We start from the raw sequence: 21,064 nt of genomic DNA, 5'->3' as shown, positions 1-21,064 counted from the left end.
TCGTCCAGATCTTGCTGCATGTGGGCATGGACTGCTTCATTTTTTGAGGAATTGTGAATGGAACTGAACACTGTGCAATCATCAGCGAACATCACCACATCTGACCTTATGATGGAGGGAAAGTTATTGATGAAGCAGCTGAAGATGGTTGGGCCTAGGACACTGCCCCGAGCGATGTCCTGGGCCTGGGATGATTGACCGCCAACAACTACAACCATCTTCCTTTGTGCTAGGTATGATTCCAGTCAGTGGAGGATATCCCCCCAATTCCCATTGACTTCAATTTTACTAGGGCTCCTTGATGTGACACTCGGTCAAATGCTGCTTTGATGTCAAGGGCAGTCACTCTCACCTCATCTCTGGAATTCAGCTCTTTTGTCCATGTTTGGACCAAGGCTGTCGTGAGGTCTAGAGCCAAGTGGTCCTGGCTGAACCCAAACTGGGCATCGTTGAGCAGGTTATTGGTGAGTAAGTGCCGCTTAATAGCACTGTTGATGACTCCTTCTATTATCTCTGTCACAGATACATCTGTCCATGACAATATTGGTATGAGTGACCAATACACAGTCATTGTAGAGATGAAGTCCCGTCTTCACACTGAGGACATGTTCCATCATGTTGTGTGGTACTACCACTGTTCTAAATGGGATAGATTCAGAACAGATCTAGCAGCTCAAAACTAGGCATCCATGAGGCACTGTGGGCCATCAGCTGCAGCAGAATTGTATTCCACCACAATCTGTGGGCTCATGGCACGGCATATCCCTAGCTCTACCATTACCATCAAGTCAGGTGACCAACCCTGATTCAATGAGGAGTGAAGAAGTACATGCCAGTAGAAGCACCAGGCATAGTTGCAAATGAAGTGCCAATTTGCAGAAGCTACAACACACATCTACATGCATGCTAAACAGTGGAAGCAGCATGCTGTAGACAGAGCCAAGTGATCCCACACCAACAGATCAGATCAAAGCTTTGCACTACTGCCAGATCCAGTCATAAATGGTGGTGACAATTAAACAACTAATGGGAGGAGAAGGCTCCTTGAACATGCACATCCTCAACGATGGGGGAGCCCAGCATGAGTGCAAGAGACAAGGCTGAAGCGTTCACAACCATCTTCATCTAGAAGTGCCGAATGGATGATCCATCTCGCCCTTCTCCTGTGGTCCCCACCAATGTTCCCCCTAATGTTTTTGGGTGCGCGGCCCGTTTAAGGGGCTACATAGCCCATTCACAGTTTTACGCATGTGTGAAATTGAACATTGAAAGTGCCGGTTCTGGGCTGCGCGGACCAGCATAGAGCTGTGCGACCGCGCAGTATAGAGGGAACATTGGTCCCTACAATCATAGATGCCAGTCTTCAGCCAATTCAATTCACTCCATGTGATATCAGGAAACGGCAGAGCACACTGGATACAGCAAAGGCTATGGGCCCCGACAACATCCCGGCTATATTGCTGGAGATGTGCTCCAGAAGTAGCTGCGCTTCTAGCCAAGCTGTTCCAGTGCAGCTACAACACCTATCAACACTGACACCTATCCAACAAAGTGGAAAATTGCCCAGGTATGTGCTGTCCGACAAAAAGCAGGACAAATCCAATCTGGCCAATTACTGCCCTATCAGCCTTGTTAGAAACTAGAGATAACTGAAAATGTATATGGTTATGCGAATAAAACTGTGATGCAAAGAATGCAGTGTTTAAATGGTTATTTTCGAACTGGAGACGAAACATCTCCTCAGACTAGATGGACGCTTAGAAGTGCTAATGTTTTGGTTTCCTGCGGACGGTATAGCATTCTGTACTATATACAATCTCCCTGTTGCAAAGCGATTATGTGTTATTTTTAAGTTAAGACTTGACCCTTGTTTATATAAAGTGACTAGAAGTAGTCGTAAAGAGGTGATTTCTAACAGCCTACTCTCAATCATCAACAAAGTGATGGAAGGTGTAGTCAACAGTACTATCGAGGGACACTCACTCACCTATAACCTGCTCACCGATGCCCAATTTGAGGTCTACCAAGATCACTCGGCTCCAGACCTCATTACAGCATTGGTCCAAATATGGACAAAAGAGCTGAATTCCAGAGGTGCGAGTCATTGCCCATGACATCAAGGCAGCATTTGACTGAGTGGGGTACCTAGGAGCCCTCTTAAAATTGAAGACAATGTGGATCGGGGGAAAACTCTCCACTGGCTGCAGTCATACCTAGCACAAAGGAAGATGGTTGTGGTTGTTGGAGGCCATTCATCTCAAACAAAGCACACGGCAAGGTCCCACAAACAGTTAACATATTTTGGTGGTGTCACTTGAACAAGGAATGACGGCCAAGAACTTCCTGCTCATCTTTAAGTAGTGTCACAGAATCTTTGCTGTCCCACGCAAACATACAAATTAAACATAGCAGCCTATGAAACAAATTATTGTTCACTGGAGTTTTGCTTGTTGTCTATTTCATAGCTCTTGTTATTGGATCCAATATATATATTCCCCAACTCCTGGAAACAGCGGGGAGTAAAGCAGATCACCACATGGGCTGCAGAGGTTCAAGAAGACAGCCCTCTACCACTTTCTCAAGGGCAACTAGGAATGGGCAATAAATGCCAGCCTTGCCAGCGACACCCGTATCCTGAGAATGAAAATAAAAGAAAGATCACGTGCTTCAAAAGGCATCATGTGTTAATGATAGAAGTTATATGCTGTGATACAGAAACTTGGTTCTGCCTTGTAGGTTGAGATGATTTTAAAAGCTCGGCGACATATTCATATGTTACATATGCATTCGTTTACAATGTAAATGAAAAAAAATGAAGACATTTTTAGGTATTCCAGGAATATACAACGCAAAATGGGTAATTGCAATTTTAGATTAATTTCTTCCAAAAGTTTCTGCAGCCATGTGGAGAGAAGTGTAACAGGACATGGAAGAGAACAATGATAAACAAAGTTTGCAGCTTGTAACCTGATACTGTAAATCATGTGTTATTACTCTGCATGCGTTTTAATTGAGCTGTGTCTCAGTGTCACTGCATAGATACCGTAAAAAGTATCCATGGCATCAAGAACATTCAAAGATAAGATTTAACAGCCTTGAAATTGGTTCATGTCAGCATGCTAGTACGAACTTGGCATTTGGAATGATCCCTGCACCAGAACGGGTAGGCCGAGGGAGCCTTGGACATACCTGCTGAAATGGTGGCAGGCACGACGTAAGCAGGAATGGAATGAAAGGTTCACTCGCCCCATTTTTAGAGCTCGTATGCCTCATTCCCGATTGCCGTGGGTGGGATGTAAACTTCACCTCCTGTCTTTTGAATGAGATGTTAAGAACAACAACAACTTATATTTATATAGCGGCTCTAACATAGTAAAACGTCCCACGGCGCTTCACACGAGTATTATGAGACAAAGAAATTAACACCGAGCCACATAAGCAGAAATTATGGCAGGTGACCAAAAGCTTGGTCAACGAAGTAGGTTTAGAAACATAGAAACATAGAAAATAGGTGCAGGAGTAGGCCATTCGGCCCTTCGAGCCTGCACCACCATTCAATGAGTTCATGGCTGAACATGCAACTTCAGTACCCCATTCCTGCTTTCTCGCCATACCCCTTGATCCCCCTAATAGCAAGGACTACATCTAACTCCTTTTTGAATATATTTAGTGAACTGGCCTCAACAACTTTCTGTGGTAGAGAATTCCACAGGTTCACCACTCTCTGGGTGAAGAAGTTTCTCCTCATCTCGGTCCTAAATGGCTTACCCCTTATCCTTAGACTGTGACCCCTGGTTCTGGACTTCCCCCAACATTGGGAACATTCTTTTTAAGGAGCATCTTAAAGGAGGAAAGAGAGGTAGAGAGTCAGAGAGGTTTATGCAGGGAATTCCAGAGCTTAGGGCCTAGACAACAGAAGGCATGGCCACCAGTGGTTGAGCGATTATAATCAGGGATGCTCAAGAGAGTAGAATTAGAGGAACGCAGACATCTTGGAGGTGGTTGTGGGGCTGAAGGACATTACAGAGATAGGGAGGTGCGAGGCCATGGAGGAATTTGAAAACAAGGATAGGAACTTTGAAATCGAGGTGTTGCTTAACCGAGAGCTAATGTAGGTCAGCGAGCACATGGGTGATGGTTGAACGGGAATTGGTGCGAGTTAGGACACGGGCAGCCGAGTTTTGGATCACTAAACTACTTCCAAGTCTTAAGCACCTTAATTATCAAGATAGGCTAAAAAAGTTGGGACTCTATGCCTTAGAGCAGCGTGGACTCTGATTGAGGCTTATAAGATAATGAAGGGAATAGACGATGTTCCAGTTGACAGTTTATTTTAGATTAGGTAGAACCAGGGTCACAAATTCAAGTTGTATAAGGCGAGATCTAGGTTAGACATCAGGAGGTGGTTCTTTTTCCAGAGAATAGTAGACCTGTGGAACAAGCTACCGTTTCATGTGGTGGATGCAGACTTGCTGAATTCCTTCAAGTGAAAGCTGGATTTGTGTCTGGCTGCGGCAGAGATAACCTCTGAAGGTAGGTATTGCAGGGAATTCAAGGCCAGAGTGATCTCCTGGACTAGTTTCGATCGCCTCGATGGGTCGGAGAGGAAATTCCCAGATTTTTTTTTTCCCACACTGACCTGGGTTTTTTATCTGTTTTTTTGCCTCTCCCAGGAGATCACATGGTTTCGGGTGGGGTGGAGTGCATATGTTGTGATACACAAGGTATCGCAATTGTGTGGGACTGGCTCGATGGAACAGATGGTCTTTTCCTGTCCATCATTGTTCATATGTTCGTACCTCAAATATTTTAGAATATGGGGGGCCAGCCAGGAATGCGTTGGAGTAGTCAAAATGGGTGATGTTATGGAGATGGAAATAAGTGGTTTTAGTTATGCTGCAGAAATGTGGTCGAAAGCTAATTTCAGGGTCAAATATAACACCAATGTTGCGAACAGTGTGGTTCAGCCTCAGACAGAAGTTGGGGAGAGGGATGGAGTCAGTGCCTAGGGAATGAAGTTTATGGCGGTATCGCAATTGTGTGGGACTGGCTCGACGGATACGATGATATCTTCCCAAAATTTAATTGGAGAAAATTTCTGCTCATCCAGACCTGGATGTCAGACAAGCAGTCTGACAATTTAGAGACTGTGGAGGGGTCGAGAGAAGTGGTGGTGAGGTAGAGCTGGGTGTCATCGGCATACATGTGGAAACTGATGCTGTGTTTTCAGATGATGTCGCCAAGGGGCAACATGTAGATGAGAAATAGGAGGGAACCAAGGATAGATCCTTGGGAGACACCAGGGGTAATGATGTGGGGATGGGAAGAGAAGCCATCGCAAGTGATTCTCTGGCTACAATTAGATAGATAAGAATGGAACCAGGCAAGTACAGCCCCACCTAGCTGAGATCCTGTCTGGCTGTTCGGGCACAATTGAAATATCTTCTGACCAACATTCCTCCCTCAACCAAAAACAGATTAACAGCTCATTTAATTTGCTGTTGTTGAATGTTGCTGTGCACAAATTGGCTGCTGCATTTGCCTACAACAATCATGGCACATGATAAGTAATCTGTCATGTATGTATGCTTGGAGTTACCAGGTGGTGCGACTGTCGGAGGTCATTGGGCTGTACGCACGTGTGTGCAGCCCAGGTATAAAAGGCAAGCCATCATGTAATGTATTCACTTTGGGCCCGAATAAAGCAAAGCCAGGTTTGTACCTGTGTTGGTTTACAGTATTCAGTCTATCGAATTATTACATACATAACATTTGGCGACGAGGTAACTTAAGAACCTTCGCATGCAAAAATGAGCACAATTCGAATTCTGGAGAGATTCGTGGAGGGAGAAGACAGGGCAGATTTTGTAGCTCGCCTGGACCAGTACTTCGTGGCCAACAAAATGGAGGAACCCACTGATGCAGTTAAGTGCAGGGCGATCTTCCTCACGGTTTGCGGTCTGAAAATCTTTGGACTCATAAAGAATCTTCTCTCACCTGCAAGTCCAATGGACAAGGATTATGAGGAATTGTATGCGCTGGTACGTGACCATCTCAAACCAGAAGAAGGCATCATTATCTCACGATATCGATTCTACAAGCACGTTCGTTCTAAGGACCAGGATGTGTCAGAATTCGTTGCCGACCTAAGACGTCTAGCTGTAAGTGTAAGTTCAAAAACGCATTAGGAGACATGTTGCGGGACTTCTTTGTAATCGGCATCAACCACGAGATGATCCTGCGTAAGCTACTGGCGGCGGAAATGCTGGATTTGAGGTAGGTCATCACGATTGCCCAGGCATGCAGGACGATGGACAAAAACTTAAATCAGATATCAGCAAAAAATTGGAATTCGGCAAGTACTGTAAACAAGATTGTATCGTTGTTTGGCAGAGCTCTGTATGGCAGGGCCTACTCGACTGCATATGCAAAACCTGTGGCTGCCCAAAGTCCGCCAACGGGAATGAATCCGATTTCACCCTGTTGGCGTTGTGGGGGCAATCATCGGCCTTATCAGCGTCAGTTTAAACAGTACATTTGTAAAGGCTGTTCGAGACTGGGGCATCTCCAGCACATGTGTCTGCAACTGAGCAAGCGTGCTGCGACACACTATGTGGAGGATGATGACCAGTATAGCATGGATCCGGATATGTAATCCGAGATACCAGAGGAGGAAGTGTATAGACTGTATTTGTTCCTAAAAAAGAGCCAACCAATAATGATTAATGCGAAACTTAACGGTGTGCCGGTACCGATGGAATTGGACACGGGTGTGAGTCAATCAATAATGAGCCAGAGGAGATTCGACTAGCTGTGGGACACTAAGGCTGTGAGGCCTAAGCTGAGTCCAATCTGTGGCAAGTTGCATATGTACACTAAAGAACTCATAATGGTGATTAACAGTGCAGCAGTTAAGGTGTCGTATGATGGTGCGGTTCATGATTTACCGTTATGGATTGTTCCAGGCAATGGTCGAACGCTATTCGGCAGGAATTGGCTAGAAAAAATCAAATGGAATTGGAACGATATCAAAGCGTTGTCGTCGGAGGATGATACTCCATGTGCTCAAGTGCTGAGCAAGTTCCCCTCGCTGTTTGAACCAGGCATCGGCAAATTCACGGGAGTCCACGTGGACTCGGATGCAAGACCCGTCCATCATAAAGCTCAGCCGCTTCCTTACATGATGAGGGAGAAGGTCGAAATCGAACTGGACAGACTCCAGCGTGAAGGGGTCATATCACCGGTCGAATTTAACGAATGGGCCAGCCCCATTGTTCCTGTATTGAAGAATGATGGCACTGTCAGGATTTGTGGAGACTACAAGGTTACGATCAACCGAGTTTCGAAACAGGATCAATACCCATTACCGAAGGCTGATGATCTGTTTGCAACGCTAGCCGGAGGGAAGTCATTCACTAAACTAGATCTGATGTCGGCCTACATGACACAGGAGCTGGTCGAGACATCGAAGAAACTACGTGCGTCAACACTCATAAAGGACAGTTTATCTACAACACATGTCCTTTCGGAATTCGCTCGGCTGCAGCCATATTTCAGAGGAACATGGAGCCTACTGAAGTCCGTCGCTAGAACCATCGTGTTCCAAGATGACATCCTGGTCACAGGTCGTGACACCACCGAACATCTGAACATCCTGGAAGAGGTTCTACATCAAGTGGGACTCAGACTGAAACGTTCGAAGTGCGTCTTCAGGGCACCGGAAGTCGAATTTCTGGGGAGGAAAATTGCTGGTGATGGCATCAGGCCTACGGACTCGAAAACCAAGGCCATCAAAGATGCACGCAAGCCTCAGAATGTGACGGAGCTGTGTTCGTTCAACTACTTTGGTAATTTCCTACCTAGATTGAGCACTTTATTAGAGCCACTGCACAAGCTGCTAAGAAAAGGCGACAACTGGGTTTGGGGTGCGTCTCAAGACAGAGCTTTTGAGAAAGCTACTAATCTGCTTTGCTCGAACAAGCTGCTGGTAAATTATGATCTGTGGAAGCGTCTAGTATTGGCCTGTGATGCTTCATCACATGGAGTTGGTTGCGTGCTGCAACAAGCTAATGAGTCAGGTAAACGACAACCTGTTGCATATGCTTCTAAAAGTTTGTCAGAGGCGGAAAGAGCCTACAGCATGGTAGAAAAAGAAGCATTATCTTGTGTGTATGGGGTTAAAAAGATGCATCAGTACCTGTTTGGTCTTCGGTTTGAACTGGAAATAGATCACAAGCTACTCATTTCATTGTTTTCAGAAAACAATGGTATCAATACCAATGCACCGCCCTGCATCCAGAGGTGGGCGCTGATATTATCTGCCTATGATTATGTCATTCGCCATAGACCTGGCACCGAGAATTGTGCCGATGCACTGAGCTAGTACTGTTGGGGAGGGGTTAAACTAATATGGCAGGGGGATGGGAACCTATGCAGGGAGACAGAGGGAAGTAAAATGGGGGCAGAAGCAAAAGATAGAAAGAAGAAAAGTAAAAGTGGAGGGCAGAGAAATCCAAGGCAAAAATCAAAAAGAACTACATTACAGCAAAATTCTAAAGGGACAAAGTGTGTTAAAAAGACAAGCCTGAAGGCTCTGTGCCTCAATGCGAGGAGTATTCGTAATAAGGTGGAAGAATTAACTGTGCAGGCAGCAATTAATGAATATGATATAATTGGCATCACAGAGACATGGCTCCAAGGTGACCAAGGCTGGGAACTCAACATCCAGGGGTATTCAACATTCAGGCAGGATAGACAGAAAGGAAAAGGAGGTAGGGTAGCGTTGCTGGTTAAAGAGGAAATTAACGCAATAGTAAGGAAGGACATTAGCTTGGATGATGTGGAATCTGTATGGGTGGAGCTGCGGAATATCAAAGGGCAGAAAACGCTAGTGGGAGTTGTGTACAGACCACCAAACAGTAGTAGTGAGGTTGTGGTCAGCATCAAACAAGAAATTAGAGATGCGTGCAATAAAGATACAGCGGTTATCATGGGCGACTTTAATCTGCATATAGATTGGGCTAACCAAACTGGTAGCAATACGGTGGAGGAGGATTTCCTGGAGTGTATTAGGAATGGTTTTCTCGACCAATATGTTGAGGAACCAACTAGAGGGCTGGCCATCCTAGGCTGGGTGATGTGTAATGAGAAAGGACTAATTAGCAATCTTGTTGTGCGAGGCCCCTTGGGGAAGAGTGACCTTAAAATGGTAGAATTCTTTATTAAGATGGAGAGTGACACAGTTAATTTAGAGACTAGGGTCCTGAACTTAAGGAAGGGTAACTTCGATGGTATGAGACGTGAATTGGCTAGAAATAGCTGGCGAATGATACTTAAAGGGTTGACAGTGGATAGGCAATGGCAAACATTTAAAGATCACATGAATGAACTTCAACAATTGTACATCTCTGTCTGGAGTAAAAATAAAACGGTGAAGGTGGCTCAACCGTGGCTAACAGGGGAAATTAGGGATAGTCATATAAATTGGCCAGAAAAAGCAGCAAACCTGAGGACTGGGAGAAATTTAGGATTCAGCAGAGTAGGACAAAGGGTTTAATTAGGAGGGGGAAAATAGAGTATGAGAGGAAGCTTGCTGGGAATATAAAAACTGACTGCAAAAGCTTCTATAGATACGTGAAGAGAAAACGATTAGTGAAGACAAACGTAGGTCCCTTGCAGCCAGAATCAGGTGAATTTATAATGGGGACCAATTGAATAAATACTTTGATTCTGTCTTCACGAAGGAAGACACAAATAACCTCCTGGAAATACTAGGGGACCGAGGGTCTAGTGAGAAGGAGGAACTGAAAGAAATCCTTATTAGTCAGGAAATTGTGTTAGGGAAATTGATGGGATTAAAGGCCGATAAATCCCCGGGGCCTGATAGTCTGCATCCCAGAGTACTTAAGGAAGTGGCCCTAGAAATAGTGGATGCATTGGTGATCATTTTCCAACAATCTATCGACTATGGATCAGTTCCTATGGACTGGAGGGTAGCTAATGTAACACCACTTTTTTAAAAAGGAGGGAGAGAGAAAACGGGGAATTATAGACCAGTTAGCCTGACATCAGTAGTGGGGAAAATGTTGCAATCAATTATTAAAGATGAAGTAGCAGCGCATTTGGAAAGTAATGACAAGATCGGTACAAGTCAGCATGGATTTATGAAAGGGAAATCATGCTTGACAAATCTTCTCGAATTTTTTGAGGATTTAACTAGTAGAGTGGACAAGGGAGAACCAGTGGATGTGATGTATTTGGACTTTCAAAAGGCTTTTGACAAGGTCCCACACAAGAGAATGGTGTGCAAAATTAAAGCACATGGTATTGGGGGTAATATATTGACATGGATAGAGAACTGGTTGGCAGACAGGAAGCAGAGAGTCGAGATAAACGGGTCCTTTTCAGAATGGCAGGCAATGACTAATGGAGTGCCGCAAGGCTCAGTGCTGGGACCCCAGCTATTTACAAAATACATCAATGATTTGGATGAAGGAATTGTGTGTAATATCTCCAAGTTTGCAGATGACACTAAGCTGGGTGGCAGTGTGAGCTGTGAGGAGGTGCTAAGAGGCTGCAGGGTGACTTGGAGTGGGCAAATGCATGGCAGATACAGTATAATGTGGATAAATGTGAGGTTATCCACTTTGGTGGCAAAAACACGACGGCAGAATATTATCTGAATGGTGTCAGATTAGGAAAAGGGGAGGTGCAACGAGACCTGGGTGTCATGGTACACCAATCATTGAAAGTTGGCATGCAGGTACAGCAGGCAAATGATATGTTGGCCTTCATGGCTAGGGAATTTGAGTATATGAGCAGGGAGGTGTTACTACAGTTGTACAGGGCCTTAGTGAGGAATCACCTGGAATATTGTGTTCAGTTTTGGTCTCCTAATGTGAGGAAGTACGTTCTTGCTATTGAGGGAGTGCAGCGATGATTCACCAGACTGATTCCCACGATGGCAGGACTGACATATGACGAGAGATTGGATCGACTAGGCCTGTATTCACTGGAGTTTAGAAGAATGAGAGGGATCTCATAGAAACATATAAAATTCTGACGGGAATGGACAGGTTAGATGCAGGAAGAATGTTCCCGGCGTTGTGGTAGTCCAGAAGCAGGGGTCACAGTCTAAGGATAATGGGTAAGCCATTTAGGACCGAGATGAGGAGAAACTTCTTCACTCAGAGAGTGGTTAACCTGTGGAATTCTCTACCGCAGAGAGTTGTTGATGCCAGTTCATTAGATATATTCAAGAGGAAGTTGGATATGGCCCTTACGGTTAAAAGGATCAAGGGGTATGGAGAGAAAGCAGGAAAAAGGTACTTAGGTGAATGATCAGCCATGATCTTATTGAATGGTGGTGCAGGCATGAAGGGCCGAATGGCCTACTCTGCATCTATTGTGTGTGTTTCTATGTTTCTATGAGCCATCAGCTGTTGCCCACACCGGAGGTGGAGACGCCACAACCTGCAGACCTACTGTTAGTGATGGATGCTTTTGAAAGTGAAGGAGCCCCTGTCACGGCTCAACAATTAAGACCTGGACCAGCCAGCACCCGATATTATCGGTTGTGAAATGTTGTGTCCTCAGTGGTGATTGGTCTGCCATACTGAAGCAAGTGGGTGTTAAGACCAAACCTTACAATCGTCGCAAAAACAAACTATCCATTCATTAAGATTGTTTACTATGGGATAATCGTGTTGTTATGCCTAAGAAAGGCAGAGAGAAATTTGTACATTATCTACATAGCACTCATCCCGGTATTGTCATGATAAAAGCCATTGCCAGGTCTCATGTATGGTGGCCTGGAATTGACTCTGATCTGAAATCATGCGTGGATCAGTGCAACACTTGCACGCAGCTAAGTAAAGCACCAGCAGAATCGCCGCTGAGTCTGTGGTCGTGGCCATCTAAACCATGGTCCTGGATCCACCAACTTTTCAGGTCCCTTCCTGGGAAAGATATTTTTAGTTGATGCATATTCCAAGTGGATAGTGTTATGTCTGATGCTTTGATAATGACTCCATGAGACAATGTGTTGTACTTGTACTGTAGTGACCTTAGTCCATTTAATGTAATTCCAGAGTGAGGATCACACATGGTGGCCTGCCTTTTATACTAGGCCTGGCACATCTGTACAACTAACCTACAAGTCTTCCACTGCAGTGCCCTCTTGTGGCACACCTTGTAATAGTACAAGCAGTAAACATGTAGGATACATGACATCACTCTCCCCCAAGTCCTTAGTGCAAATTGCCTTCATGCATTGACTATGCTCTGGGCTTAGCTCTATCTGGTTGGCCCTTGGAGGTTCGTTTCCATCTTGGGTGAGTAGGTCGTGTTTCGTTGGCAGTAGAGGTGCTGATGGCTTCTGTTTATGCGTCCATGACCACTCCATTCTCTCCCCCCCACATATAGATTATGCCGGTGGCTCATTACATTCATATACATTCAAATCCAGAAAAAAAAAATTACATTTACAGCATCACATTTGTGGTACCATTGTGAGACAAGTACATTTGACTGGTGAGGTACATATTTGATATATATTTGCAGTCAGTGCTGGTGTCAGCACCAGTGTGTGAGGACAAACTAGTGAGTGCCAGAACTGCTGGATGGTGTCCAGGTAGTCTGGTGGCGGCGCGATTCCCAGTGCTGGCAGTGGGAACCTGGTTGGCTCAAGCTGCCTGGTCTCGGGGCTTTTGCTGTTGCTCCTAGCATCGGGCAGGTTCACAGATGCCTGTGACCTCCCTGTCCTCTCTTTGCACCCCGGGTCACTGCTGCTCCCTGAGGAACAGTCGTCTGGCAGTGCGCAGGGAACTGCTGACTCGCTTGCCTGGGCATTATTTGGTTTGGGATCCTGACTGGTCCCAATCCCATTTGGGAGAACCGTTGCGGGTGACCCTTTGTTCCCGGGTATAGCCTTGTTGGTGATCGGGTCTGGGGGTGCGCCTTAGCGTGGTTTGCTCTTTCAGGCTCATGGCGGTTGGTGCCATTGGGTGTCTGAGAGGTGGAGCCGATCAGGGGCAGGGTATCGATACCTGTGCAGTTGCCCTCCTGAGATCGCTTGCTCTGCAGCTTGTATATATTAGCTGCTTGTGGCCACACTCCGTGGTGCATCACTCTGGTCCCAGGGACGCAGGCTACAGCATTGGGTAGGTCGCTGGACCTGTGTGCTCCCGATGGGTGTTTGCCCGCTGCATTGACTGTATGCAGTTGAAATCCTAAATCGCACAACGTTTTATTACTCATTGTAAATAAACTGTAGCTCCGATCGCAATCGCACGACTTTTCTTTGCTTATTACATGTATGAAACTCTGATCATCAATTACACATTTTACATTTAAATCACAGTTGCTATTACATTGATTGAGAATGTGGAACTGTCCCTTTAACTGTGGTGGGTTGCTGGCCTCCTTTAAGAGAACCTTGCTATCTTTAACCCAACCCTCTTCTTCGCTGGGTACCACGTGTTGCTCCATCAGCGCTGCACCTCGTGGTCTGGCCGCCGACATCTTTTTCTTCAGCGCATCACCTCGTGGTTTGGACGCCATCTTTTTTCCATCCACGATGTCGACTGCTGTGATCCTCTTCTCCACGGGTTCTGCCACCGAAGCTGGGAAGTCGCCTTTGGATCCGACTTTCTTCCTCCGGAGTCCTGCCACTGGAGCCTGGAAAGTGCGTTCAGGTCGTCTCAGCTGGATCATCTCCACGCAGTCGTGCTCGGGTGCTGTGCTGGTCTGCTCTCTGGTGCCGGATCCAACCTCAGGTAAGGGCTTGCTTTGCCTCTGAGCACAGGGGATGTCGATCGCTGGAGGGATGAAATCTTCCCAGCTCCAATGGATCTTCTCCATCCACCTTCCGAGTAGCATTGGTCCATCACCTGCAACAATCCACAGAGGTAACTTGTGCACCGCGCCATCATGGAGTACCTTTACATCCGCACTACCAATGACTGGGATAAGTTCATTCGTGTAGGTGCACAGCTTTGCCTGAACCGGGACCAACTTGGTTTTCAGCCTGATTGTCCCATAGCCTCTCAAAGGCTTCTTGATTCATTACTGACTGGCTCGCCCCCGTGTCCACTTCCATGAAGACTGGAATGCCGTTCATCTCGACTTCCAGGCTCAACGGAGAACATTCGGTGGTGCAGGTAAACATACTATACTCCTCATCGTGGGGCTGAGCTGCCTCTCTGACTATCGCTTCATAATCCACGCTGGATTCATGGCCATCTGCAGATTCTTCATCAACACAGTGAGTCATATTTCTTTTACACATTCGCTGGAGGTGGCCCTTTGTGCTGCAGCCTTTATGCACATAGTCTTTAAAACGGCACTGGTGAGCCCTGAGATTCCCTCCGCAACGTCAGCATGGTGCTACTCGATTAGCCCCCCTCGGCGGACTCTGAGTTAAGGGACTCAGGGGCCTGTTCTCTCTCCCCTGAGGAGATTCACGTTCTACAGTCCAACCTCTAAAAGGTGCCATTCTGTGTACAGTACTTGCCGGGTTTGAGTCCTGAGGATGAGTCATCCGCCTAGAGCCGCAGGTGGAGGTCATGAATGCCTGGCTCACGGTGAAGGCCTTCTGCAGTGTGGTATCCGTAGCTTGTGAAGAAGGCCCTTGTGCATGATTCCGATGACAAAGATATTCCGCAGCGCTTCGGTGAGGTGGTTGCCGAAATCACATGGTGCCGCCAGCCTCCTGAGGTCTGCAGTATATTTTGCGATTTCCTAGCCTTTGGGTCGTCGGTAGGTATAAAACCAGTGTTTGGCTGTGAGGATGTTCTCTTTTGGCTTGAGTTGTTCTTGGATCAGCGTTACAAGCTCCTCGTACATCTTGGTTGTTGTCTTCGCTGGTGCCAGCAAGTCTCTGACGAGGCCATAGACGGTGGACCCACAACTGGTTAGCAGGATAGCTCTGCTCTTATCAGCCAGTGTGGCCGGATTGTTGCCTGCCAGGTCATTCGCTGTGAAGAAATGGTCGAGCCTCTCCACAAAGGCGTCCCAATCATCACCATCGGCGAACTGCTGCAATGTACCAAAGTTAGCCATTTTCACGTGAAAGTCTGTAATCTCGTCGCAAATTGTTATGTATTCGGATGCTCTGTTAATGATTCCACAAGGCAATGTGTTGTACTTGAACTATAATGACCTTAGTCCATTTAATGTAACTCCAGAGTGAGGATCACACATGGTGACGTGCCTTTTGTACTAGGCCTGGCACACCTGTACAGGTAACCTACAAGTCTCCCACTGCAGTGCCCTCTGGTGGCACACTTTACACCAAGCAGTAAACATGTAGGATACATGATAGATAGAGATGTCATCCAGTACATCCACAGCTACCATTGAAAGCCTTCGTGTCATGTTTGCCACTCATGGTCTGCCTGACATCGTTGTAAGCGACAACGGACCTTGCTTCACTAGTCTGGAGTTTCAAGAATTCATGAAACTCAACAGTATCAAACATATGAGGTTAGCACCATTCAAACCTGCATCTAATGGTCAAACAGAATGTGCTGTCCAAACCATCAAGCAGAGTATGAAACGTGTAACTCAAGGTTCACTGCAGACTCGCTTGTCACGCATATTGCTTAGTTACAGGACAAGACCCCACATGCTTATCAGGGACCCCCTGCTGAACTATTGATGAAGAGAGGTCTCAAAACCAGGTTTTCTCTTGTCCACCCTGACTTGAACGATCATGTTGAATACAGACGTCAAAGTCAGCTGTGGTATCATGATCACGCTGCTGTGTCACGCGACATTTCTGTTCACGATTCTGTGTATGTACTAAATTATGGTCAAGGTCCCAAGTGGATCGCTGGTACTGTTATGGCCAAGGAGGGTAACAGAGTGTTTATCATCAAGCTCAAGAATGGGCAAACATGCAGGAAACATGTTGATCAGATAAAGCTGTGGCACACGGATGAACCGGAACAGTCTGAGGAAGACACAATCAGTGACTAACCAACCTACCCTCAGTCATCAGAGGACTCCGCTGTCATCAGTGAATCTTGACTTTCAATCCCTGACATGGTCATTGCCACTCCCATCAGATCGGCTACCCAGCTCCCAGTCATAACAGACCCAGAACGCTCGCCCAATGCTGGAGTTGAACTGAGACAATCAACTCGGGAGCGAAAAGTCCTGGACTGTCTCAATTGTAAAAAGACTGTTACTAATATCTTAAAGGGGGATATTGTCATGTATGTATGCTTGGGGTTACTAGCCACCAGGTGGCACTACTGTCGGAGGTCATTGGGCTGTGCGCACATGTGTGCGGCCCAGGTATAAAAGGCAAGCCATCATGTAATGTATTCACTTTGGGCCCGAATAAAGCAGAGCCAGGTTTGTACCTGTGTTAGTTTACAGTATTCAGTCTATCGAGTTATTACAAACATAACATAACCTATTGGCTTGAAAGAACATAAGAATTAGGGACAGGAGTAGGCCATCTAGCCCCTCGAGCCTGCTCCGCCCCTCGAGCCTGCAAGCCACCATTCTAAGCTGCGAAAGCCACCATATAAAGGCAAGATCTTCTGAAAGCTTCAGGACAAAGAGAGGTTCCTTTTTGGAGTTCCATAAGAAGAAGAGAACACCCAACGCAACCCCACCTTATAGCAGCTTGTTGGACACATCTAGGTGTGTTCTAGGAGCAGTGCCACTGCATAAATTGCTTCAGTGCTGAACTAGGTTACTCATTATTTGACGTGTGTGGTACTGATAGGCCTTTGACTATTAGCTGCTACTATACACACACTCTTCTCCCACCCGACGTCGAATACTTAAGCTCTTTAGAAATCTTCAGGATAGATTTCCGATTTGGTGTCAATGGCAGAATCGTGGGGCTGTAATGGTGAAAAATTTGCCTCCGTGCAATTTTACACGACAATTTCTGATATTAATTGATGAATTTTAGACCAGGGTTAAACAGTTCTCGGTAATGAGAGAGCACTGCAATATCTTCACAGACACACATCCTCTTCTCCGATTACACAAATGCCTCAAGCGCAGCCGTTGCTTATAAACAGACAACAGCAGCAGCTGGAGAAAAACAGGAAGGACATGATGAATCAGTTGGGAGGCAGCAGTACACTCCCAATAGAGTCTCAAGGCCATACACCATGACCCGACCAAACATAGCTCAATGTCTCAGGTAGTTTAGCTTTAGCAAATTACGGCTGAATGAACAATGCCAGGATTTACTGAGTGTGTTAGTATTGCCTTCTGTCATTTACATAGAAACATGGAAAATAGGTGCAGGAGTGGGCCATTTGGCTCTTTCAGCCTGCACCACCATTCAAATAAGATCATGGCTGATCATTCATCTCAGTAACCCTTTCCTGATTTCTCTCCATACCCCTTGATCCCTTTAGCCATAAGGGCCATATCTAACTTCCTCTTGAATATATCTAATGAACTGGCATCAACAACTCTCTGCGGTAGAGAATTCCACAGGTTAACAACTTTCTGAGTGAAGAAGTTTCTCCTCATCTCGGTTCTACATGGCTTACCCATTATCCTTAGTCTGTGACCCCTGGTTCTGGACTTCCACAACGTCAGGAACATTCTTCCTGCATCTAACCTGTCCATTCCCATCAGAATTTTATATGTTTCTATGAGATCCCCTTTCATTCTTCTAAAATCCAGTGAATACAGGCCCAGTCGATCCAATCTCTTCTCATATGTCAGTCCTGCCATCCCGGGAATCAGTCTTGTGAATCTTCGCTGCACTCCCTCAATAGCAAGAATGTACTTCCTCACATTAGGAGACCAAAACTGAACACAATATTCCAGGTGATTCCTCACTAAGGCCCTGTACAACTGCAGTAACACCTCCCTGCTCCTATACTCAAATCCCCTAGCTATGAAGGCCAACATACCATTTGCCTTCTTCACCGCCTGCTGTACCTGGATGCCAACTTTCAAAGTACCATGACACCCAGGTCTCATTGCACCTTCCCTTTTCCTAATTTGCCGCCATTCAGATAATATTCTGCCTTCCTGTTTTTGCTACCAAGTAGATAACCTCACATTTATCCACATTATACTGCATCTGCCATGCGTTTGCCCACTCACCTAACCTGTCCAAGTCACCCTGCAGCCTCTTAACGTCCTCTTCACAGCTCACACCACCACCCAGCTTAGGGTCATCTGCAAACTTGGAGATATTACACTCAATTCCTTCATCTAAATCATGAATGTATATTGTAAATAGCTGGGGTCCCAGCACTGAGCCCTGTGGCACTCCACTAGTCACTGCCTGCCATTCTGAAAAGGACCCATTTATCCTGACTCTTTGCTTTCTGTCTGCCAACCAGTTCTCTATTCACGTCAGTACATTACCCCTAATACCATGTGCTTTAATTTTGCACACCAATCTCTTTTGTGGGACCTTGTTAAAAGCCTTTTGAAAGTCCAAATATATCACAAGGTTCTCCCTTGTCCACTCTACTAGTTACATCCTCAAAAAATTCTAGAAGATTTGTCAAGCATGATTTCCCTTTCATAAATCCATGCTGACTTGGACCGATCCTGTCACTGCTTTCCAAATATGCTGCTGTTTCATTTTTAATAATTGATTCCAACATTTTCCCCACTACTGATGTCAGGCTAACCGGTCTATAATTACTCGTTTTCTCTCTTCTTCCTTTCTTAAAAAGTGGTGTTACATTAGCTACCCTCCAGTCCATAGGAACTAATCCAGAGTCGAAAGACTGTTGGAAAATGATCACCAATGCATCCACTATTTCTAGGGCCACTTCCTTAAGTACTCTGGGATGCAGGCTATCAGGCCCCAGGGATTTATCGGCCTTCAATCCCATCAATTTCCCTAACACAATTTCCCGCCTAATAATAATAATTAAGTGGCCACAGTCAACTCTTACATTATTGATCTCTTTTAAATAACTTCTGTGATTATGCACAGATTATCCAGTCAGTCTAACATAACCATGCCTTGGTAGTCCTTCATGTGCTATATTTTCCCATTTTTGTGCACATCAAAGTGAATCCTGGAATGGAAGACCTTCCATTTTGGGCATGCAGTGTCAGCCCCAAGCACTCCAAGGCTTGATACAGCACAGTTAGATAGGAACATTAGGAACAGGAGTAGGCCATTCAGCCCCTCAAGCCTGCTCCACTATTAAATTAGATCGTGGCTGATCTGTACTTCAATTCCATTCACTCGCCTTTGCTCTATGTCACTTAACCAAAACAATCTAGCAATCTCAGTCTTGAAAGCTCCAATTGTCCTAGCAACCACTGTCTTTCGGGGGCGAGAATTCCAGATTTCTTTGTGTGAAGATGTGCTTCCTGATTTCACTCCTAAATGGTCTGGTTCTAATTTTAAGATTATGCCCCTGATTCTTGATTTCCCCACCAGAGGAAATAGTTTCTCTTTATCTAACCTATTGAACCCTTTTAACATTTTAAGCAACTCAATCTCCAGAGTAGGCATTTACAGTGTCCTAGCTAGACCATATCCTGGCATGCCAAACATTAAAATCAACAGGCTAGAAATGGAGGCATGACAAGCAATGTTCCCCCTAATTTTATTTGGGTGCACAAAAACTCTCTTTGGAAAGCTGGTCCCAAGCTGCGTGGGCTCAGTGGGAACATTGATCACAGGTGCAGCTGAGGGATGATGAACTTTACTACTGGCTTTTGAGTGAGGGTATGAAAATATGACTGATTCCCCCACTATTGAATTACAAACTGTTATGTTCAGAATAAATCCACAGGACTATATTGCAAGCTCAAACTGTTGTGATCTTGGTCTCTTTATTCGGATTCCAGAGTGAGGAAGCAGCATTGTGAATCCCCTTTTATACCTGCTTGCCCCAAGGTGCACAGGTGGCCCTTAGGTCTCCCACAGGTGTGCCCCCTAGTGGCAAGTCTTACATTTTGGTAAGGTTTACATACATACATAACATCACTCCCCCTCAAAGTCTTATGTGCAAGTTATTTGTAAGTTGAGGCGATCTGGCGCCCCGCATCCCCGGGTCAATCACCTGGGTTGAAGTCCTGACGTGGTTGGTTCATCCTCGTGGTTGATGGCGAGGTTGATCATGTTCGTGGGTCGTTGGGGGCCAGGTCCTTTCATGGTGGTTCCTGGTTATCTGTAGTTCGCAGTTTGGACTTGTCCAAATGCTTTACTCATTAGCCCGGTACATGGTTTCACAATCAAACACTCAGTTTTCATCACATACACTCCTTTCCCCCCTTGGCTAATGCAGTACTAGTGGCCCAACTGGGGCCCTGAACATGGTCTACATCACTTATTCTGATGTCGCGTGGAGGGGGCCGTGCAATTGTGGTGCATTCTCTGCTGATGGCATACTGAAGGCTTGGTTATGAGTGATTCTGTCTGGTGACTGCATAGCACCCAGGATAGTCGGGTCTGTAGAGAGTCTCCATTATACCAATTATATCATATTTGTTAATTGCTGCCTGCACAGTTAATTCGTCCACCTTATTACGAATACTCCTTGCATTGAAGCACAGAGCCTTCAGGCTTGTCTTTTTAACAGACTTTGCCCCTTTAGAATTTTGCTTTAATGTGGCCCTTTTTGATTTTTGCCTTGGGTTTCTTTGCCCTCCAATTTTACTTTTCTTCTTTCTATCTTTTACTTCTGCCCTCATTCTACTTCCCTCTGTCTCTCTGCATAGGTCCCCATCCTCCTGTCATATTAGTTTAGCCCCTCCCCAACAACACTAGCAAACACTCCTCCTAGGACATTGGTTCCGGTCCTGCTCAGGTGCAGACCGTCCAGTTTGTACTGGTCCCACTTCCCCCAGAACTGGTTCCAATGTCCCAGGAATTTGAATCCCTCCCTTCTGCACCACTTCTCAAGCCACGTATTCATCTTAGCTATCCTGCAATTCCTACTCTGGCGAGCACGTGGCACTTGTACCAATCCTGAGATTACTACCTTTGAGGTCCTACTTTTTAATTTAACTCCTAGCTCCCTTACTTCAGCTTGTAGGACCTCATCCCAATTTTTACCGTATATCGTTGGTACCTATATGCACCACGACAACTGGCTGTTCC

This window comes from Pristiophorus japonicus, chromosome 1, assembly GCF_044704955.1.
Source record: "Pristiophorus japonicus isolate sPriJap1 chromosome 1, sPriJap1.hap1, whole genome shotgun sequence".
Taxonomy (NCBI): Eukaryota; Metazoa; Chordata; class Chondrichthyes; family Pristiophoridae; genus Pristiophorus; species Pristiophorus japonicus.
This window is presented reverse-complemented; position numbering follows the sequence as displayed.